Consider the following 24,188-nt stretch of genomic DNA (forward strand, 5'->3'; position numbering starts at 1 on the left):
ACACTCCTTTTTATTCCTTTTATCCTACTTTATGTAGGATAATTGTAATTGTATCCCTTTTTTGCATGTTTCCTTTTTCTCCACTAGTCTTCCCTTTCCCCTTGTTAATTTAGCAATTCTGTATTTTTCCATTCTGCTGTCATTATCTGCCAGGACCTGACACACGTGATCAAATGCATGTTTCTTTACTTCTGAATTAAAAAAAAAAATCTAAATATCCTTCCATTTACTCCCCTCCCCCCAATTCCACACATGTTGTCATGGAGAGATGACCACACCTAGCTACTCAGGCATCCCTGGCTGGGAGTGGGGGCCAAGCAAGCAGAGCGGGCTTGGACCTGAGAGGGGGACTCCAGGGGCCCCATCAAGTCCCTGTCTCCACAGACAGACTAGATCTGGCCGTTCCCTGTGACTGATACTGAAAAACCCCACTTTTAAAGCTGGAGTCCCTCTTTTGGCCTTGTGGAACCAGTCATTGGTCCCTTTAGAATAGGCCAGTTGGGGCTGATTGGGAGTGAGGAGATGAAGGCTGCCTGGGGACACTGGGGAGGAGGTTGAAGGAAGAGGGCAAGTGTGCTGAACGGAAGTTGAGGAGATGTCACTTGACCTTGAGGCCGCTCTGCCTGGCAAGGGAATCTTCTTTCTTGGCAAGTACAGAAGTTCCTCAGCACCAAAGCCTGTGTGTGTGTGTGTGTGCTGGGAAGGATGAGCACTCTGGACCTAGACACTCACTGGGAGAAGGGTAAAGGCAGGAGGAGGAAGAGCGTGGCTTGGGGTCCAGTGGGGAAAGGGGAAGATGGTGGAAGATGCGGTGGTCATGAAGGGTAGAAGCAGGGGCCCTGCTGCAGAGGCAGGACTTTAGGCAGGTGTCCAGGACAGATTGGGTCCGTAGCAGAGACCTTCCTGCTATGGAAGAGTTGGAGTTTTGAAGGGGAGAAGAGGACAGTAACCCAGGGTCTAGCAACTGAAGCATCTCCTCTTGGAGCATAGGAGGGACTGGCGACAGTCAGGTCAGCCTTGGGCTGGGATAGGCAGGCCCTTTTACACTTGGCCCTCAGCTGAGCACTACACTGGGAGGTTGGGTCAGAGCCTGAGTGAGGCTCTCCATGACCCCTAGGGGAAGGTGGACACCCCCCCCCCCAGCTGTAGTCAGATTTCTCCAGAAACCCAGGGGCCCTAGATTCTGGCACACCTTAAGGGACTCTAGGGGTAAGGAGGCACTCTTTCTCAGGGTCTGCAAAGGGTGCTTTCAGGAAAACAGCTTAGCACCACTATCTCATACAGAGGACACACAGAGAGATGGGGACACAGATGAGGATAAGGCACGTGCTAAAGGAGGCTTTGGGCTCCTGGGTTAGGTAATGGTGGGAAAACAGAAAGAGGGCTACCAATTCTCATTTGCGTAGCATTGACTAATTCACAGGCAATGTGATGTATGGAAATCCTTACAAGCATTGTTATCAGAACTTTAGAGATGAAAAATCAGAGACTCTCTGTGTTTCGTTTGCCCAATTTACATACCTAGCAAGTGGGCAAGCTTAGATGAAAACCTGTCCTGTCTGATTTCAAAACCTAAAAACCTCTTAGACTCTCCCAAATTATTCTGAATACTTTGGTAGCCTTAATCTGGAATCTGGCCTTACATTTACCAATGAATGGGGAAGCAGCCCAAAGATTGAAGAAATAAAATATGGTGATAGGACAATATGTTCACAGTTCTATACTTGTTTTTCTTGCACACACACGCAAGTGTGCAAGGTGGGTTGGCTAGCTGCTCCCGTGGGAAGGTACAATGAATCATTCAGGTTCCTCTGCCCTCAAACCATGGTCAGAATACCCACTAATCTTTGGCACACCAGCTTCCTGCACCCTGCCCTAAGTTAAGCTACCCATGCCTCTTCTTTCTCTTAGAACCATACTGTGGGAAAAGCCTGGGAATATTAGGGGAGGTTCCCCCAAATAATAGACAGCTCCTTCCTTGATCAGATTGTCAGAGGGGTTGGTCTGTTCTTCCTGGTTCCCAGTTTCTTCATGTCTCTGATCCTTCTTAAATTGAAAATCTCTTTTAAAATGTATGTGGACCGTAGAAAATACAGTTAAAAGGACAACGGAAAACATTCATCTCATCACTTGCAAATAACCACTGGCCTCATTTTGACATCTGTTTCCCTCAACCCCAGCAAAAATAGGCATAAGAAACAAAGCTTAATTGTTTGGGGAGCAGGGATAGTTATAAAATTATTAGTTTTTGGAAGAAATTTGTGTCTGCTATTTAAACCACTGACGTGTTCAACAGACTCAACTATCCTAACTTTGTTTTTATAATTTAAATGAAGCTCATCAATGAGCAAATGCTCAAGTAATGTTTTAAAAAATGTTATGTATGAAAAATGTTATGTATGAAAAAATGTTTTGTTTTTTTTGAAACACAGGAGTTTAATAAATCAACCACAAAAGATTATAAGTGGTGAATGTTGCTATCTCTGAGCAGTAGCCCTCTGGACCTTAAGGAAGAGCAAAGTAAAGGATATGTAAAGGTAAGTGATGGAGACCTGGAGAGGGTGATAAAAGGACGGCATAGAAAGTACCAGAAAGACCGAGAGGAACCGGAAACATGGGAGAACAGATGCCTCCAATGCTTCAGGAGAGGGTAGGGAAGGTGGCAGGATGGCCTCCAAATCCTCAGGGGAGGTGAAGGGGTGGCTGGAAACAGGAGGCAGGGTAGGAGGGCGTTTGAACCGACTGGAGACGGAAAGGGAGCGATCACTCCATTCCCAGGGAGGAATCAGAGGAAATGGGTGCCTGCCCCGCCCTCATGATCCAGAAAGGTCTGAGCGTCCGACCAATTCAGACGAAGGCAAGGGGCCTGGAAGGGCCAGCGAGGGAGGAGAGGGCTGGAGCAGTGGGCCTGCTTGGATCCAGCGTGGAGCTGACCTCCAGACATCCACTGGGTGTACGTGGGCCCGGCCCGTGTGGCCGTGCGGGCTGATGGGGACCAAGCTGCCACTGAAAGCTTCAGTAGCAGAGGGCTCTGAGCCCCGGGCTACCGCCAGTGAGCTTCCACCAGACACGCCTGACGTTTGCCGCCGAGGACGCGGCAGGGAGGTGGGCTTGGTGCGCAGAACGCCTGATGCAGCAACGCACCAACGCTCGCGGGGCCGGGCTGCCAAGGGGCGTGGCCGGGCTGCCAAGGGGCGTGGCCGCTCACAACGAGCCCTGCCATTGGCCGGTCCTCTGCCGGGAAGCCCCTAAAACCCTGTCATCACCGGCTGGTCCCTGCTCAGACACCCGGGAGGCGCCGGCACCCCCAAGGCCACGCCCCCCAGCTGCCGTTGGAAAGCGTTGGCCACACCCCCCTCGGCTTCCAGCCGTTGGCCTCGCTGCCCGCGGGCGTGTTATCGCTCCTGCAGGCGTGCGGGGAGGTTCAGCTGGGTTGCACACCCCCAAACCTGAACTGCTGCCGAGGCTTTGAACTGTAGCAGAGCCATATATTCTTGTGGTGACAGTGGCCTTAGGAAAAAAATTTTTGTCTCTGGATGACTAGGTCAGAGCTGCCCAAGCCTTCTTTAATAATGCAGCCGACCTATGTAGCGGCCTTCGGAGGGATGGCGGGGAAATTTCAAACCCTGTCGTGGGAAGGGGTTATAGAGTGGATATTCAACTGGGTGAAATTTGTAGTTACACCCATAAATACTGAGTTGGAGATGCCAGCTGGGCAGATAACTTCTCTTTAGCTCAGGCTGAGGATTTTTAAGGAGGAAACGCACATGTTGCCTGTTCTTTTGATTTCTGTGAGACCCTAGTCATCATTTTAGTAAAGCCTGCAACTAATTCACCCGCTCAGCCTGTGGACCCAGCTCACAGATTCCTGTCACCCCCAGACAAGCATAGGGGTTGCTACCAATCAGGACATACCTATTTTCCTTGTGTTCCTTTCTTTTCCCCATCAAAACCCTCTCATTCAACTCTTTGATAAAACCGTGTGTCCCCACCTGCTCGACTCCTTACTAGATATGGGGAAAATTCCCCAAATTACTTTTAAATCATTTTGATGTCATTAGAGAAGTCACTTAACAAGTGTGCTGTTAGGGTCAAGGGATTAAACAAAAGATTATTGCCCTGAGTTCCCTCCCTAGTGCAAATGTTCTGGCTCCCAAGGTTAAGTAGGGTGTATGAGCTGCACATGGCTCCAAAGTTTGTTAATGAGGCAGACCTTTGTGGTGGTCCTAAGTTGGAGCCCTGAAATGATAATAGGATGAATCTGGATGTGGGCTCGCCAGAGTTGCTGAGTATTGTGGGATTGGGTGGGTGTTTTTCCTGAAGTCGGAATCTCGGGAATGAAATAGATACCACCTGGGGTGGTAAGAAAGTCTGCTTTTATGGTTCTGTGGTGGGGGAACTCTTACACCCTATTTTAAAATATGTTAAGCCTGTTTACATCCATGGTAGTAATTAGAGAAGACTTACCACAGTTGCTGGGGGCTCAGAGGAAGAGGGTGGGACATCACTGGATACTCACTCCTGACCTAAAGGACACATGTGGAATTAAGAAGAAAATTACTTCTTCCTTTCTCTTGAATTAGCATCCTGTCACTGTAAGGGGCCTGGAAAATAGAAAACAATATTGCAGAAATAACAAGCAGTCCAAATTTAATTTTAAGGGCTGTTAAGAATTTGGGATCCAATCCTGAGGCTGAATACCCTTCAGTCTTCAAGGGCTGGCAGTGGTGTCAGAGCAGCAGGACTCTTCGGTGGAGAATGCTCCAGATCTTCACTGTTCGGCGGCTAGTCGCTGTAAATGGCACCCCCATGGTCTGCTTAGATGCTCTTTCTAATAGGAAAGATACTAGATGCATAATGTCAGTTATACATCCATGTTCTAAAATGGAAAACTCTTTTTTGGTGATTTGCTTCTTTCATCTCTTAGCTCTCCCCTCCATGCTTGCATCACCAAAGTGCCTAAAAGTAGGATGAGCTGCTTTTATCAACTGAAAACCTCCCCTCTGTGCTGCTAAACTAGGTGGTAGAGAGTGCTGGATTCTGATGGGAACCTGGAGTTGAATTCCTGAGTGTCTTAAGTTTTGTCCCTTCCTTCAATTGTGAGATTATTTGGTGGAGCCAAAAACCTCTGAAACCCAAATTAGAGCTGGCAAGAGAGAGCTTGCAGAGGTATTGGTGCTGTGGGAGACTGGATTATGATCAGAAAATGGGGCAGGGACTTGAACTGGCAGTGGTGTGGAGCAAAGACTCTTGCCCAGTCTCTGGGTGCTGGTTGGGGCTTTTGCTATCTCTCCGAAAAGAGGACCTAAAGCTGCCTCTTTGGAGTAGGGTGCTGAAAGATGAAAGGCCAATTGTTCCCATGTTGGGTGAGGGTACACACCCTTGAAAGTGTCGGTTCCTAGGTTGATGGTAACTGGAAGAGCTTTTGGGGGTGACTTTGAAGAAGGTAAAGACTAGGTTAGAAATCATAGGAATAGAAATTGCTTGTCCTTTGAGATAAGGCAACAGGGAAAGGGAATTAATTACTTTTATTTACTGGATCTGTGGACCTAGCCATTGTGTGTAGTCAGATGATAACTCTTCTTCTTAGCTTTCACTTGGGCAGAAACTGTATGAAAGATAAGTTAACATTGATGAAAGGGCAAAAGCTTTGAAGAAGGAGAAGGCCATGGCAGAAACTTATAAGGAAACCAGAGACAAAACCGGAATGACTAAATCTCCTTCCCTCTCTGTGTATTCCTTCTTTCTTCCCTCTCTTCCTTCCTACAAACATTTGAGTGTCTACTACATGCCAAGTTCTAGCTAGGTACTGAGGATAAAACATGAACAAGACTCATTCCCTGCTCCAGAAGAGTTCATATGTAGGGGGGAGCTAATGTCATGGCTGATTGTAGGGCATGGGGGTGAGAAATGGGTTTCCAAGGACTGCTTTTTCTGTGTGTCAGTAAGGAGGGGGCTAAGAAAATAGACTCTCTTGGGGCACCTGGGTGGCTCAGTCGTTAAGCGTCTGCCTTCAGCTCAGGGCGTGATCCCAGAGTCCTGGGATCGAGCCCCACGTCAGGCTCTCAGAATGGGTTTGTAATTGCCACAGAGCTGAGGGTGGAGGACCAGCTGGCACATGCAGGCTAAGGATTCATACCATCCTTGTGGCTTCTCTTTGGGTGGTGGTACAGGTGACGGGTCTGAAGAAAATCAGGGCTCAGAAACTTCTGGTGTCCCCTGTGACACTCTCAGGCACAGTGGCAGGGGTAATGTTGTCATCTTTCCTCTCCCTGAAGTACCTTTGTGTTGCCGTGGTTAGTCTGGCTGGAACTCACCATGAGGTCGTCATGTTATGTGCAAAAGGGAGAACAAGGAAGTTGTGAGAGATTTGGAAAATACAAAACAAAGAAGAAAGAAGAAACATCCTTATCCCCAAATAACAACAACAGCAGCAAAACTGAAGGAAAACATTTTGGTATCCAGTTTATGGGTCCCTGAAGTCCAGGAAGCTCAAGGACCAGAGAACAAATATTCTCTTACCAGAGAATATTCTGCTAGCACTTAAGGGTTGGTTAAGGGTCTCTGCTGAGGCTTGGGGAACAAAGAGCTCCTAGGTTTTCATCTCTCGATGAGAGAACTTTTGTACAGGTATTTAAAAACTTCTTACAGGTGCAGGGTACAGAGATTTCCCAGAATAGAGGCTTCTGAGGGAGTCACGTTTGTTATGAATCTAGGTTTGATTTGTAAAGCAGGCATTAAAGAGTAGCTGTAAGTTTCCAGAGTTTGGGGGTAAACAGACTGGTAGGTCCTACCTGGACCTGGGAGACCTTTCCTACATGGTTTATTTTGAAAGTATTTGCTGCTGCTGAAGCTATTTGGAGGAAGGACTTAAGGTTGCCTGGCCACAGCCCAAAAGAACCTGGAATTAAGGCACTGGCCAGATAGATATCCTAACCCATAGACACAAGGCCAGGTGAAGGACATTCACTCTTATTACTGTCATTTTGCCAAACGTTTTGAAGAGTGTTTGGTGTACCGAGGTCCTGCAATGGCAGTCAGGGCTTTAAGTTGGATAGATATCTTTACTAAACAACAGCACCGTATTTTTCTCATTTGTTATGAGCCATTGGATGCTTTCACAAATTTGCCACAGTCCTTGGACAGCATTTAATTTCCACTGATGTAGCTCGGCTCTACAGCCTCAGCAACAAGAGCATGAAGTCAACAGCTTCCCCATCTTTGCTTCTTTGAGCAGATGGCCAAGGAAGGAGTTCTGCGTCATCAAGAATATGGCCAGACACTTTGTGGAGTTTCTGAAATCTCTGGCTTATGGATTGATTAGGGGTTCTCACTCTGCTTTCCCCTAGAGGAGGTGTTTCTCTGTGGCCATTTAGCAGATTTCACAGCATCTTAATCTTTTATCAAATTTGGAAGTTTGTTTTCTGGCTCTCACATTTCCTTTTTGGTGTGTGTACTGCCTTTTCTCAGATGATGTTGGTTCTTCTCCCAACTGACTTTCAGCTGTTCTTTGGGAACAGGCCAGACAATTTACAACTACAGTGAAAAAACAAAACAGAGCAAACCCCAAAAAACCTATATGTCTTACCACTTCTGGCATCTGGTTTTGTTTTGCTTCGCTTTGTTTTGTTCTCCTTTAATTGGTGGTCAGTTTCTGTACCCAAAGTCCTGCAATTCTAATGACCTATTTTCTGGTATCCTTGCCTGGGAATAATCCATGATGGGCTCCAATCTCTAGTCTCTCACTGTCCCCTCACACTTGTTTAATTTTTAGAAGAACTACTTGTTGAAAAGACATGTCATTGCGTTTCCCCTGGGTAGCTAGCAAAGATCTCAGTTTCAAAACTGAAAATATTAGATGTGAAGATGTTTTAAACAAGGAACAAGAATCCTGTGTTCTAGTCTTGGCACTGCCATTACTATCCATGTGAACTCTGGCGAGTCTCCAGATTTTTTGGGTTGTGGTTTCCTCATGGGTAAAATTGGGATATTAATACCTACCTCACAGGGTTGTTGTGAGGATTAAATGTGCTCTGTAATCTGTTGTACTATATAAGTATTCGTGAATTTTTGTTATGATTTAAAAGCCATTTAAAAGTATTCTTTGGCCGCATATCAGACACGCTAACATTTGTACTGTCTGATCAAGGGTTTTCTTGGTCACGTGTTGCATATTTAAATTGCTGGAGCAAAATTTAATGTTTTTACATAAATATTTTTGTGTGGAGAGGGTCCATAACTCTCACTGGGTTTCTAAAGGGGGGGGGGGTCTATTATCCTAAGAAGGTAAAATCCAGTGCTTTAGATTGAAAAGTGGGATTTAGTAATGGAAATACATTGCTTCCAAAAGGTCCCTCTTAACATGTCTGCAGTAGTAGTTGCCATGTATTTTCGATAGTGAAATTCTTAATGTGGCCTAATGACTGGCTGTACAGAACATTTGAAATTGGGACAGAAGATTCTTGGCCATTTGGTCATGGTAGCCATTAGGTTATCCAACTGCCTACAGTGTGAAGGTGGAGGTAAAACACATTCTTAGCTATGTGGCCCTAAGAAAATCACCTTCCCTCATGGAGTCTGTTACCTCATTTGTAAAGTGAAGGATTTGACCTTGAAGATTTCCAAACTTCCTAGTTTGAATTCTCTAGGGAAGTGAGATCAAAGCTGGACTTGGAAGAAGCCCTGTTGCGGCAGAAATGAACCAGGTTTTGTGTAAGAGGAGAAAGAGGGAGTGCCAGGGAGAGGAGGAGGAGCAGAGCATCCAGGAAACCCCATTCTTGTTAAACATGGGAAACAAGAGCCTGCTGAAATGAAGAGCCAAGGTCATCAGGGCAGAAAGAGAGCTGGTGGGATACTCCCGAAGATCCAGGACTCTGGTGGACCAGAGACTCAACTTCCGATTTTCACCCTGGGTTGACTTGCCAGAACAAAACTGTCCCTCAGTGAGCAAACAACCGGTCTTCTCTGCACTCACAGAACTTGCAGTTCTCAGGGGCAAATGCCTGGAGTCTTCCCTCTTCCCACATCAGGTGGTCTGACTACTTCGGGAGATCGCTGCCCCACAAATGCCTCAAGGCACAAGTAAGTCACACAGATGGAGAGGCTGTTTGAAGGATTAACAGAACCACTATTTGTACTGGAAGGGGTATTGAAATACCCACCCCCATAAGAGGAATTTTTTTAAGGGAAAGATCCTTATTTTTCTAAACCACCCTGATATATTATTATTAACTGAAGTCCATAGTTTCTATTAGGTTCAGTGTGTGTGTGTGTGTGTGTGTGTGTGTGTGTGTGTGTGTTAAAAATTGGGTTGAGGCTATTTTGGTGTCCAGCGGCTGGCTCATCATATGCTGGGTTTATATTTAACTGCCAAAGAAACTATCAGACTGTTCTCCAAAGTGGTGGTACCATTTTACATTCCCACTACCCGTGTATGAGCATTCTATCCTCGTCAACACTTGACAAAGTCTTTTAAATTGTATCCATTGCAATAGGTTTAGAGATACCTCATTGTGCTTTAAATTTGCAATTCCCTGAGATTAGTGGCATTGAGCATCTTTTCTTGTGCTTATTACCATTCATATATTTTCTTTGATGAAGTATCTGTACAGGTCTGTTTTCCTGCTCTCCATCTTTTATTATTGAGTATTAAGAGTTTTTGTATTTTGGATAAGCCTTTTATTAGGTACATCATATGCAGGTATGCTCTCCTGGTAAGACACTTGTCTTTAACAGTGTCTTTTTAGGGGCGCCTGGGTGGCACAGCGGTTAAGCGTCTGCCTTCGGCTCAGGGCGTGATCCCGGTGTTATGGGATCGAGCCCCACATCAGGCTCCTTCACTAGGAACCTGCTTCTTCCTCTCCCACTCCCCCTGCTTGTGTTCCTGCTCTCACTGGCTGTCTCTATCTCTGTCAAATAAAGAAATAAAATCTTTCAAAAAAAAACCTGTCTTTTTAAAGAGCAGGAATGTATAATTTTGATAAAGTACATTTTATCGGTTTGTTCTTTTATGGATTGTGTTTTGGTGTAGTGTCTAAAAAAGTTGTTGTCTAACTCTGGGTCACACAGTTTTCTTCTGTTTTCATCTAGAAGTTATATACAGGCCTATGATCCATTTTGAGGCAGTGTTTGTACATGCACAAAAATTAGTATATGGTACTTCAAAGTACTGCTCAAATATTCTATTTTGCATGTGATATCCAGCTGTTGCAACACCATTTATTGAGAAGACTATTGTTTCTACCCTGCTTTGCAACTTTGTCAAAGATCATTTTTCTGTATATGTGTGGTCCTATTTCGAGACTTTCTATTGTCTTTCACTGATTGTTGATTTTTGTCAATACCACACTGCTTTGATTACTGTAGCTTTATAATAAGTCTTGAAATCACATAGTATTTATTTGTTTCCTGACTTCTTTTTCGAAGTTGTTTGAGCTATTCTAGGTCCTTTGCATTTCCATGTGAATTTTAGAATAAACTTGTCAATTTTAGAATAAACTTGTCAATTTTAGAATAAACTTGTCAATTTTAGAATAAACTTGTCAAAAAAAGTTTGCTGGAATATTTATTAGGATTATGTTGAATCTATACCTCAATTTTAGGAGAATTGCCATTTTAATACTGAGTCTTCTGAATTATAAAATATGGAATAGCTCTCTAGTTTGTTAGATTTTCTTTAATTTCTTTCAGCAACATTTCATAGTTTCAGTTACAGGTTTTACACATCTTTTGTCAGATTTATCCTAAGTTCATATTTTTAATGCTGATGTAAATAGTATTCTTTAAAATTTCCATTTCCGATTGTTTGTTGCTGGTACTTACAAACACGATTATGTTTTGCATATTGATCTTGTATCTTGCAAATTTGCTAAACTCACTGGGTGTTTTTGAAGACTGCATCTGATTTTCTGTATAGGCAACCTTGTCATCTGTGAATAGACAGTTTCATTCCCTTTCCAATATGGATGCTTTTTCTTTTTCCTGCCTTATTGGACTGTTTAGAACCTCCAGTGCAGTACTGTATAGAAGTGGTGAGAGGGAACATGTTTTTTCTTCTTTTTGAACTTAGGAGGAATGCATTCATTCAGTCTTTAATAATTAAATATGGGGTGATGTATAGATTGTTTAGATGTCTTTTTATCAGATTAAGGAAGTTCTCTTAACTAGTTTGCTGGAAGTTTTCAATCAGGAATAGATCTTGTCAAATGTCAAATGCCTTTTCTGCACCCTCTGAGATGATTATGTGTTGTTGTGGTTGTTTTAAAAAAACAAACTAGCTCTGTCGACTAGGAAAAATGGGAATGGAGGGTTACATTTTTTAGAATAATATTCTGACCTTGTGATTCTTTAGAATAGGGGTCAGCAAACTTTTTCTGTAGTAAATATTTCGGTTAATCTTTTAAGCTTTATAGGCCAAAGTGCCTGCCATTACTCTTCATTTTTGTTGTTTCAAAAACATTTCTTTAAAAAATAAACTATTCTTAGCTTATGTTTAAAATTTTTGGTCTGGCCATCTGAGCTAAAAAATGATTTTTTTACATCATCACAGAGTTGGCTGCACAGTTTGCAAAAAGAAGCAGCAGCAACAGGGACAAAAACACATGTAGTCAGCATAGTCCCAAACACCTACGATTGGCTTTTTTCCAAAAACATTTTGCCAATTCCCTATTCTAGAATATTGTCATAAAATACTTCGAAGGGAAGATTACATTTTCACATACTGTATATGGCTCAGATCAAATTAAGCCATGGGTAGCAGCTTCTCTCCATCAGCACTACTGGTCCCTAAACTGGGAATTTTTAAATAAGAGTGTGATTATTAAAATGCATCATATGATGAAGCAACTGAAGATGTCAACCTGGAAATTAATTGATGGCAACTGTGCTTGATTTCTCAGAATCTGGAAGACTTGGCTCCTTGGTTTAGAAGCAGCACTGACTGAGACATGATTCTTTGGAAACAGACAAGGTATGGTCTTGATTGTCTGGATGTTGAGTACCCCCTGTGAGTGCATTTAACTGACACTAATAGAGCAATAATTCCGCTCCAGGCATTGTTCTAAGGGTTTTATCCTCTGGGCTTCTCTCCTTGTCTAATGATACCAATAATTCCTTGCTCACAGCAGGATGCTGGAAGGATTACAGGTGGTTCAGTAACTTATCTAAGACACTCCTACAGTGGTGGGCTCGTAACTCTCTACCGTGCTGTTCTCTAGTCCACGGGCTTGTCCGTTCTCAGCCTCCTCTCTACCATCTGGTCTTCTTCCTCAGGTCTTCTTGTTGCCATAAGGACTGATGGAAGTGAGATAAGGTTGAAAAGTCCCATTTGACACCCTTTTGAGTGAACTAGAAGATTTATAGCACTTTTTAAGAAGTAAAGGGGTCCAGAATGTTTTAGAGAGGGAGAGAGAGACGAGAAGTAATAAAACTAAAGAGACTAAGAACTAGGAAAGCTTCCATCCTTTTCTTTCCCTCTGACATGAAAACAGATTTGAAATTTGGAGGTAGTCCTAGAGCTTTCCCTAGTTTTATTTCATTTGGATCAATTTAACCAGTTTGTGGTTGCTTCCAATGAACCCCTCTGGGGTAAACATTGACTGCATGTTAATAACGACACGGACTACTTTTATTTTTTTTTTAAGATTTTATTTATTTGAGAGAGCGAGAAGGAGCATGGAGGGTGGGGTAGGGGGCAGCGGGAGAGGGAGAAGCAGGCTCCCCGCTGAGCAGGGAGCCCAATGTGGGACTCGATTCCAGGACCCTGGGGCTCAGTCATGACCTGAGCCGAAGATAAATGCTTAACTGACTGAGCCACTCAGACGCCCCAACACTGACTACTTTGAAAGGTCAAGAAGTGAAATAACCAAAATGAAAACATGTCATTCATTGTAGATTAGCTCTCAAGTTCATTCCTGGTAGCGTGCACATCCCCAGGGACACTGCTTTTCTTCCTTGGGAATGGGCAGCAGTGCCTCTGTCCAGTGCTCAGTCCCACACATTCATGCAGCTGAGCTCCTCCTCCAGCTACTTCCCATTTGCTGCCCTGGGTTGGGCCTGATGTAGTCCGCCCACTGGCTCACGGTTCTTGGTTTCCCCCTTTCTACATAAATACATTACTTTCTTATATATATTATACCAGTTAAGTAGTGTGGGTCTCTTTCTGCCTGGCAAGGGGCCCAGTATTTGACGTGCAAGGGAGCCAGGGAGAGCTACACTGTTAACAGACTACAGCCTTCTCATTTATTCTTGAGGTTTCGGGGAACTCCTACTCTCCTGGGTGTCGAAAGCCTTGTTCTTTTACCCTGACTTGTCCTTTCCCAAGTACCAAGGCTCTGAAGTGGCAACTTTAAATATACTAACTCTGTCTTCCTCTATTGATTACTCAAGTTTGTTGTCTGCTTAAAGTTGCTTTAGTTCTGTCTCCCCACAGAATTATCTATTTCTTGAGGGGGGAGGGGTTCTACTGTAGAAGTAATATGTCTTCATTTTGGAAAATCCAGAAAATACAGATAAGCAAACAGAGAAAGATCAGAATCATCTATAATCCAACCATCCAGAGTCAACTTGCTGGGTTGATTTTAGTGGATTTTCTCACAGCGTTTGCCCATGTGCACACTTTTTTCCCCCTAGAAATAGGATTACTTAGTACAATTCTGTGTTAGACTTCTCTAATTTTTCTGAGCTCACACTCTTCTACAACATTGAGTTTAAGGATCTATCCCATAGGTGTGCTTTAATTCATTAACAAGTCTGCTCTTATCCACAGGTCCCATTCTAGGAGGATTTTATGTAAAAAATGAATGGACACAACCTAAAGACAGTGAAAACAAGGGCCTCATGATATAGCATTTGGCTGTCTCTTAATGGGGAGGACAAGATTGTTTTTGTGGCCAAATATGGTATAGATGGGTTTGGTCATGTGGAGGTTTCTTTGAAATTGCGCATTTCCACTCATGGAAGAAATGGTGTTGCTATATGCCTAGCACCAAACATAAATGCACAAAAACCTTCTTGAGGCATCTGCTGCATCACAACATATATACTTTAGTGATACTAGGGCATTATAATAAAGTGTACTTTTGATGACATGTGATCTGACAAAGCATTTTTTTGTATGAAACTCAAGAACAACAAAAATGGAGTGGTATTTAGTTCTATATGTAATAGACAAGGGTTTATTCATACTAGTTGGGGTGTGAAAGTATCATTTGGAGCCCTCACTTGTAAAAGGCAGCAAGAAATATTGTTAATGGAATTACTAGAGCTTCCTTCACTGTTTAGACTGTACCAGGACCCCAAGTCTTAATTCCGAGTAAAGGGCCAAGGGAATGTGGCATTGGTTTGCTCTAAAGGTGCCTGTTTAGGCCCAACAATTTCAGGTTCAGGCAACTGTCCCAGTGGCTTCACTCGGCCTGGGCTGGCCTGGCTACATACAGTGAACTTACTTCACTGCTGCTCTCAGTAATTATGTGCTTGGTACATAGCCTCCCCATGGAGCCGTGATGCTTTCTCCATTCCAAGATGCTTCTGCCTCAGGAATGCCAAATATGAGTAGAAATGGAAATCCCAGCTATCCCAAAGATCCAGAATCCGTCTTTTCTTCACTTGGACAGTTTCTCCTTAGAGCCTTGTTATCTCTCTGTCATCTAATGAAACATAGTGGAAAAGGGGATTCTTCAAGCTGGCTCATCTTCACCTGGTTTGAAAAATACAAATGATGTCAACTTCCAAATGTGAGCAGGAAAAATATGACTTAAGACAAATGTCTGATTGCACTTCTATAAAGAAAGGAGAGGCTTTCCACTTTTGCTAAAGCACCCGAGTTATCAGTGAAAAGAAACAACTTACCCCATCACATACATCACCACGTCAATGTTTCTCCTCCATCTAACCCTGGCGCCCACGTACTTAGCTCTTTCCATGTCTCAGGCAATAGTGTTCTAAGTAATTTATATGCCTTTATGCATTTAGCCCTCAAACAATCCTGGTACTAGGTATTCTTACCCCAGTTATTACAAGGGTTAAAAGTGAGGTACTGTGGTTATATTATTTGCTCAAGAACATGGGGTTATTAAATTTCTGTTTTGTGTAACAAAAGGAATATAATTATAAAATTGGAAATGTTTGGGAAAGAGTGTAAAATATAGTACTTCTATTATAATATTCATGAATTTAAGTTTTGCTGTTTATCTGTAATCTGTTTGAGGGTGGGGTAGGCCAGAAAATTCAAGTTCAGGGTAATTTCAAAATGTCAGGTCTAGAACTTACAAGTGACATGGAAGTTTTGCAAAACATGGGGAAGATAGCTTCCCTCCTCTTCCTGAAAAGAACAAATTTTATAATCTTGGTTTCCCCTTCTTGGTGGACTAACTTTGGCCACTGCCCTCTAGGAAGCCTATTCCCTTGTCCATTGCTCACTCAAAGAGCCCCTTTATAGCACATGGAACTTTTAATTAAGAATACCAAGGCATAGAGACATGGCCAAGTGTGCTTGCTAACAGTCTTTGAAGAAATTGTATTAAAGGGAAACGCTAATTGCAGAGACCATCTAGCACTTTAAGAAAAAAATTTCTCTAAGCTGAACGAATTTTTGTCATTTATAATGTTTGTTAGGGAGAAGAAAAATTTTTTTCACAGCCTTTATAATTTCCTTAAGCAGCAACTGTTTTTCTTAGCAAATCAGGAGGAAGCGGGCCTTGGCCATATTGGTGAGCTTTCACATTTCCCCAGGGAAAGAAATGGATTTGAAGAATCCTCTAGTCCAGACGCAGAGGTGGAAAGGCGACCCCTTGTTGCGATGGTGTGGACAGCTGATTTCGTTTCCATGAGGACTTCTGTCTGTGGCCCAGCCCTGAAGCTGTCCCAGCTCCGTGAGTGCACATTGCTGACAGTAGTAAGAGCCATGAGAATTCCGTTCCATCTCTGCCTGCCACACAGTTGAACCTGGCTAATTCTTTGATCACTAAAATCCCAGGTCAAATACCACTATGTCCTGTAGTGTTACTTGTTTTCCCAAGAAAAAATGGACCCTTTTGGACTTCCCGAAAACACTTGTTACATGCCTTCATGCCTGGATTTATTAGCTCCTAAACTGAGCTCTTTGAGAGCATAAACTGACTCCTCTCTGGCATTACAGGACCTAGTGACAGGTTATGAACTAAATTGTTGAAATCCGTCTAATACCAAGGAAGATAACATAAATAACATCTCTCTGCTGGAGGTTTTCATCCCAATTCCCCCAGGACTACCGTTTACCTTGTGCTCTGTTCCCCCAAATGCCGGTGACCATATCTGCTCCTAGATTCATTTCTCTTGGTCAAGACTTCTTGGACTTCCTATGGAGACATCAGAAGTACCAAAAGTTTGCTAGCTTGTAGCCCTCAAGATCTGGAGATTTGGTGGGAGTTGAAATTTCTTGGAGTTTCATACTTCCTCTCAAAAATCCATCTACATTTTATGTTTTGTATGTCCTACTACATGTGACAAGTTTTCTCCTAAAACTTCTGGAAAATGTACATAACTTCACAGTTCCAGAGAGGTTAGTGCGAGAAGCATGGTGCTAATTACAACTCATTGTGAGCATGGCAGATAGCGCTCCACGAGGAGGAACTGCTGAAGCCTGGAAATGAGGGGACTGGGGGAGCAGTGTCCAGGCAGCAATCTGCCTGACAAGAAGTTGTTACCAACAGGGACTTTAGACATAAATTTAAACCCAAGTTTCACTCTGCTAATTGTTAATAGAAAAATACCTCAATAGCTTGCTGAGAAGACAAAATGGTAACTGGAGATGTATTTAGTGTTCTCTGAAGTTCTGTATATGTCACCATATATATATATAAAGCCTATGCTGTATATGTCACCATATATATATATATATATATATATATATATATATATATATATATATATAAAGCCTATGCAGATTTAGATTGAGCTGCATGAACTGTAAGCCAGTTTGTGCTTTTCCATACAAATATCTTAGGTTGGAGCAACCACTGACTGCATCTTAATTTTGGACACTGACCAGCATTAAAAACTAAGAAACAGATTAACGAAAGACAAAACTATGTATGTCATTAAGAGTAAACCATTCCACCGTATAGGTGTTTTCCCAAGTCACTGATTTTTTTCCTTGGGAATGGGTCAGAATCCTGACAAATCAGTTGGGCTGAAGTCACCAGCCAGCTGTAGGTGCAGTGGGGCAGCTCCTGTGCAGACCTGTGACAGGCCTTAGGGCTTTTCCCAGAGGAAGATGTGAATGGCTTTCTGCAACAATGCAGTGTTTCCGTAACTTCCCGAGTTGATAGATTTCAATGATACAGACCGACAGGTCCGTGAGCAGTGTGGGCACATCTTGCCTTGCAGCATGCAGAGCTCGCCTGGTGTGCTCATGTCTCAACTGGCTGTACTTTTCAGTGGTTGTCCTATGAAAGCACCAAGCAAAACTGTAAGCTTAGCAGGTATCCTGCATGGCAATGACTTTGTGACATTGCTTTTACTTTGGGGGGAGGTATTTCAGACCTCGTTATATCCAGTCTCATTCTTTCTCGAGTCTCCCAAGCTCTGAAGTGGCCATTGTTAGTATACAAATTCCATTTAAAGTCCCTTTTCTGATTTCTGTCACTGGTGGTTAAGCAACTCACTATTTGATTAATGTAGTCGCAGGCCTACTTCTTACAAGGTGTATCTTATGAAAAAAAATAATTTCCTCTATAATCTTTAGAGAAAAACTAATTTTTTCCCCATTACAAAAGTAACATATTGGGTTGATCCAGAAAATATATTTAAGTAAAAGGAGAAAGATTAGAATAATCTCTAATCCCATTACTCAATTTTCATGGCCATTTTTCTAGAGTCTTTCCATGTCTATCTTTTCCCGGAAATGGGATCATACAGTACACGCTGTTTTATTCTCTTACAGTCTTCTACAACTTCCATTTTAATGATCTACCCTGCAGACAGGCCTCAGTTTATTTAACCAGTGTGCTATTGCCCATAGGTTACCCAAGAACCTGCCCCTAAAAGGGCACTGGCTGTCACCTGGATGCCCCCTAAGAGCCCCCACAGTGTGATGGTATTCACTTGTCTCCTGTTGGGCGGGACATGAGTGCCTTTGTGATTAAGTGAGGGATTGGTCAAACAGGGCAATCTTTGGGATTAGATGTTTCTGCTAATGGAGCAGAGGATGCCAGCTGGTGCTGAGTGGCCAGACCCTGCTTGGAGCATCATCCCGTGTCACTCTGGAGTGAGAGCACTGTCACGCTGTGAAGTGCTGTCCTGACCACCACCACCCCCTTCAGTTCCTAGGCACTCATTCCCCTTGCTGCCTACAAGTCCCAGATAAATTCCTCTCCAGAAACTGCCTTAGCTAAAGGAACCCACCATGATCAAGGTCATGGCCCTTTCCCTGGGGGAGTTTTCATCCAATGATTGGTTGATGGGGGGCTAAAATTGTCTGCCCCGTTACCCCCACTTTGGGACAACTCTTCAGGGCTCTTCTGGTTCTAGAGCTCTGCATGGCCCACGCTGAGGCTTGTGTTGGGACTGCACAGCAGCTCTGCTCCCCCTACCCAACTCTGCTTTCCTCTCTTCACCCCCACAGGTGTATCTCCCACGAGGACCTTACAATAACCTTCCTCCACGCACATCGCTAGCTCAGTGCCTGCCTCCCTGGGAACCCAATCTTGGCAGGCACTAAAAGTGTACATTTTTAGCCTGACAGAGTTTATGTGCATAGTATGTCTTACAGAGACAATACAGGTTAAATAATATGAGTTTTAATTGTAACAGTTGCAGGTTTCTCCACAATACTTATGTTGCTAGACAGCTAACATTTCCTTTCCAAGCCGAACCACATCTGTCTTGGAGCTCTCACTTGAAGAAGTCAACAAGAAGTGTTCTGTGTTTGTCATTTCCTATGACTCTTACCCCCCATTTGGGTGTCCCAGGTCTGAGACATAGTTAATGGGGAGGTGGGTGGGTTCCTGCCCAGGCCTTAGCAGGCCTCTCCCAGGCAGTGCCCCTCACTGTGTGCTGGCCGTGGACCCTTAGGGCTCGTCTCGGTACTGATACGGGTTCACAGCCCCCTGCGTGGCCACACACACCCTTCTCATTATGGAGGGGGAAAAACACTTTTACAACCTATTTCTATTTCCTCTCTTGAAATTCAAGGCTTTATTCAGCAGTTTCCTTTTTCATGATGAGGGGATTTTTTCCCTTCAGCAGCAACAGCTGGCTGTCTGCCAATCTGGAGCAGCCTCAGGAAAGTGGCAGAGCCCCAGCCAAGCGGGCTAACTTTCATATTTCTCCAGGAGAGGAAACAATTGTGAATCTCTCCACTCAAAAAGCAGAGGTGGGGAAGTGACCTCTGATTGCTGTGCTGGGGATGGGTGACTCAATTTTTATGATGATTCCTACCTTTTTTCCTGGTTTAGGTTCTGAAATTGCCCCCCTCCTTCCCTGTATTATGTTGGGTTGGGGAGCTATTGCTGACGGATGGATCAGACAAAGTACAATTTAGCCACTGCTATGGGTTCAGTTGTGGCCCCCCCAAAAGCTATGTTGAAGACCTAACCTCAGGTACCGCGGAAGGTGATCGTATTTGGAAATAAGATCTTTGCAGATGTAATGAGTTCAGATGAGGCCCTACCGCAGTAGGGTGGGCCCTTTATCCAATAGGATTAGTGTCCTTATAAGAGGAGGAGAGACAGGGAGACACGGACACAGGAGAGGAGAACACCATGAGATGACGAGGCAGACACTGGAGTGTTGCAGCCGCAAGACTGGGAACTCCAAGGACCAGAGTGAGGAAGAGGCAAGGAAGGATTCTCCTTTATAGGAACCCATGGACATGATTTAGGAGCTGAGAGGTCCATTTCTAGCTTACTGAGGCTGAAAGAAAAGCTAACAGAGTAGCTGGGGAACTGCGAAGTCACTCTCTGGATTTGGCTGGGGCCTGGGAGGGGCTTCCTTGTAGGACCCTATGTAGTGCTTTGTAGAATTTTTGGATTCTGAGAATGAAGCCGTACAAAGGAATGTGAAGATTACCTGGTATCATTGAGTGTCCCGCTTTATGTGGAGAACACAAGATCTGGGGAGTGTTAAGTGGCTTACCCAGCAGCCAGCTGGTAAATAGGAGAGACAGGCCTGAAGCCCCAGGCCCCCTGAGATGTAGGCCAGTGTGCTTCTCCCAGCTCTGGACTCCCTTGTAGGCTTGTCAAAACACTGTGCAAAGTCCTGAGGAAACTCTAAGGAGGCCCTGTGCTGACTTCTCACAGCTACTAAGGTCAGCAGCCTGGGCTTTGGCGGCAGGTCCACCGATCTGTTTGAGCCTCAAGTGATTTCTGAAGATAGTGTTAACATCACAAACAGATTTTAGGCTTTTGTATCAGATAATAGCATTTAGAGTCTAGCTCTGTGGTTGTAGACCAAGTAACTTTAGGAGGAGTTATTTAAACTCTCTCAGCCAGAATTTATCTTTAAAAGCAAGGTCATTAGAACCTTACAAGATTGATGAAAGGTCAGATAAGGAATTTTTTGCAAAGGGCTTGGGCCAGAATTGGTACCTACCAAAATGAGTTGTTTTTCCTCCTTTAGTGCCTAAGTTCTCATGTGTGCCTGAACATTTTAACCTGATATAAGAACAATGAGTATAGTAACAAAATACAACTGTTACCTTTACTGCTACTACTACTACCATAAAGTAGGTAAGATTTACTGACTAGGTGCCAGACACTGTCTCATAATGGCTTTTACATGGATTACTAGGTAGCATAACCTTAAGATATAGTTACAACTATTAACTCCATTTCATAGATGACAAAACTGAGGCTTACATAAATTAGAAACTTGCCCAGGCTCACACAGTCAGATAGTTATGGAGATGGACCCAAACAGTATGTAACTAATAAGAAAAATCAAAATGAGCAATGTTCAGTCCCCGGTGTCCACCAGGATATTAGAGCAGAGTCATGTTGCAAGGGAGGAAACCATAGGTTGTTTATGTCTAATTCTTTTTTTTTTTTTAAGATTTTATTTATTTATTTGACAGAGACAGCCAGCGAGAGAGGGAACACAAGCAGGGGGAGTGGGAGAGGAAGAAGGAGGCTCCCAGTGGAGGAGCCTGATGTGGGGCTCAATCCCATAACGCCGGGATCACGCCCTGAGCCAAAGACAGATGCTTAACGACTAAGCCACCCAGGGGCCCCTGTTTATGTCTAATTCTTAATAGTTACCAAAATCTGTCCATTTATAGCATTTGCTGAGTTGTCCATAACCTTAAATGACTTGGTAGAGTAGGCTGTGGCTTTCAAATAAAAGTCAGTAGATGAAGTGTAGCCAAGATAGGAGTTGAAATGTTAATTATTTTCAGGCAAAAATGCCTGTTGTACTCAGATCCATGACCAGACAGTCAATATGGTTTATACAACAACATGATCCTGGACTTCTCCTTATAAGAGCTCTACGTCATGGTTGTCCAGGCTATTTGAACCCCACGCCCAAAGGTGAGGAGCATATGACCTTTAAGAAAGCCCCACTCACTTTTAGGGAACACTGGCTGAAAATTCTGCCCATTGGTGGATTAACAGCCTAAATATGAATAAGCAAAACTTTTAAAACATCAGAAGAAAATAGAGAAAAATATCTTTATGCTCTAGGGACAGGGAATTATTTCTTAAGCAAAATCATGAAGGAAAAATTGATACATCTGAGTACATTAAATTTTTTAAACTGCTATTTCTCAAAAGACATCATAAGAGTATGAAAAGCCAGTCACAGGGAGATGATATTTACAGCACTTAAAAATGACCAAAAAAGAAGTGTCCAATGTGTGTATATATTAAGAGAAGGAAACAGCACTATAAAAATATAAAAAGTGAAACACTTTTTAAAAAGAATTTTATAGGGGAGGCTGAGGGGCTCAGTTAAGCATCTGCCTTCTGCTCAGGTCATGATCCCGGGGTCCTGGGATCGAGCCCCATGTCGGGCTCCCTGCTCAGTTAGGAATCTGCTTCTCCCTTTCCTTCTGCACTGCCCCCACTCCGTTTGTGCTCACTCACTCTCTCAAATAAATAAAATCTTTTAAAGAATGTTGTAGAAGAAATCTGAATGGCTAATTAATATATGGAAAATTGCTCAACATCAATTGAAAACAAGAGAGATACAAATTAAAACTATGATTTTTAACTTCATTGCCTTGGTTTGCTAGAGCCGCCGTAACAAAGCTCCACGGACTTGCTGGCTCAAACAACAGAGACTTCTTTCTTATTTTTTAAGTTTTTATTTAAATTTCAGTTAGTTAACATACAGTGTAATATTAGTTTTGGGTATACAATGTAGTGACAGAGCTTTATCTCTGCATGGCTCTGGAGACTAGAAGTCCAACATCCAGGTGTGGGCAGCATTGATTTTTTCTGAGGGCCTTTCTCCTGGGCTTGCAGATGACTGTCTTCTCCCCATGTCTTCACACTGTCCTCCTCTGTGCATGCCTGTGTCCTAATCTCCTCTTTTTATAAGGACACCAGTCCCATGAGATTAGGGCCCACCTTAATGACCTCATTTAACCATAACTACCTCTTTAAAGACCCTAACTCCAAATGCAGTCACATTCTGAGTCACTGAGGGTTAGGACTTCACATATGAATTTTGGGAGGACACAGTTTAGCCCACAAGACTCACCATATTAGCAATCTTTTAAAATCTGATAATACAAATGTAGTTGAGGATGTGGAACAGCAGAAAATGTTATCAACTGTTGATGAGAAAAGTGACTTTGCATTAAAACTGAAGGTGCAAATACCCTATTACCAGCTGTTCTATTCCTGGAGATGTGTTCTAGAAAATCTGTGTACAGGTGGCTGGGAAGACATGTATACAAACGATCATACCGGCACTGGAAACCCTGGAGACAATCCCAATGTTCATTGGCAAGAGAAATAAAATATGTTTGTGCAGTGGAATTCTCTCTGGCAGTGAAATGAATGAGCCAGAGCTGTACGTGGATATGTAAACGAATCTTACAGAATGTAGAATAAAGAAAAACTGCCGAAGAATATTTGTAGTCTTACCATTTTTATAAAGTTCAAAAACTGAAAATAAACAATAATTTGTAGAGATATATACATATGGCATAAAACTAAGATTTAGAGAAAGACAATAAGCCCCAAATTCAGGATACTACTTAGCTCTGGGACAGCAAAGAGACAAAAAGGTTATCGAGAAGGTTCTAGGGGGTTTCAACTGTTCCAGAAATAGCTTATTTCTTAAGCTGGTTGATGGATAAACAATGATGGGGCCTTTTTCTGCATACATTAGATGTCACATAACTTTTTAAAAAATACCTAAAAAGGAAAAATTGAACATGTGAATGGGGTCTAGAGCTTGTGGACAGTAAAAGAAAAGTACATGTTCAACAGGGATGTTGCTTTTGGTCAACCTTGTAGTAGTTAGTGATGGGAAGGAGAAAGGAATACTTAAAAATTTGGTTACTACTCATAGAGAAAAGACAAATTAGTGATCAACTAGAATGAAGCAGTTTGTTGGGGATCAAGATGGGAAGTTTGTTTTCTAGACAGCCCGTGAGAAAGGTTTAAGTGGCTCCATGTTAACGTTAACCGCTGTGTTCATCGATTTAATAAGTCATATCAACTACTTGATTTAATATGAGTTACCATAATAAATCACTTTCATAATGTAAATGCACCTACATGGCTGGATTTTTAAAGACCGTTTGACCCTTGGAGATTCAAATCACATTAATGGCAGTGTACATAACTCAAATTAAGCAATAACAGTTCTTTTGAGACAAGCATCATAGGAATTAATGTATTAACTTCCTTAGAGTGAAAATGAAAAGTTAATACTAGTTTCTCACCTGGTTCCTTTTTAGGCAAAAATATGAACAATTAAGGTAAATTCTCAAAAGGGGGACGAGGATAGATATAAAAAGTGATTCTTAACCTCAAACGAACTTAAACATCTGTTTGAAAGGACAAGATACGTGAGGACATAGTGAAACACCCAGTTAAGTAGCAGCGTGAGACTGTCCCTAATTTCGGCAAACATCTGGCCACCCACATGCCAGTCCTATGCAGGGTCTGAGGTATGGACCTGAAACAGTGTCCTTCAAAGGGACCTGTGGGAGAAACAGACAGTCAAGCAAACATCTTGAATACCATAGGAGAAGCACT

At 43.0% G+C, this 24,188-nt stretch overlaps 1 long non-coding RNA gene across 1 annotated transcript; it reads left to right on the forward strand.

Annotated features, from left to right (window-relative positions):
- The first annotated feature begins 8,492 nt into the window (after positions 1 to 8,492).
- Positions 8,493 to 15,811, forward strand: LOC109490583. The gene is made up of 3 exons (XR_004625284.1): positions 8,493 to 9,081; positions 11,898 to 11,968; positions 15,730 to 15,811. It is a non-coding gene; the product is annotated as an uncharacterized LOC109490583 (long non-coding RNA).
- Positions 15,812 to 24,188: the final 8,377 nt, after the last annotated feature.

This window comes from Ailuropoda melanoleuca, chromosome 5 (genome assembly GCF_002007445.2).
Source record: "Ailuropoda melanoleuca isolate Jingjing chromosome 5, ASM200744v2, whole genome shotgun sequence".
Lineage (NCBI taxonomy): Eukaryota > Metazoa > Chordata > Mammalia > Carnivora > Ursidae > Ailuropoda > Ailuropoda melanoleuca.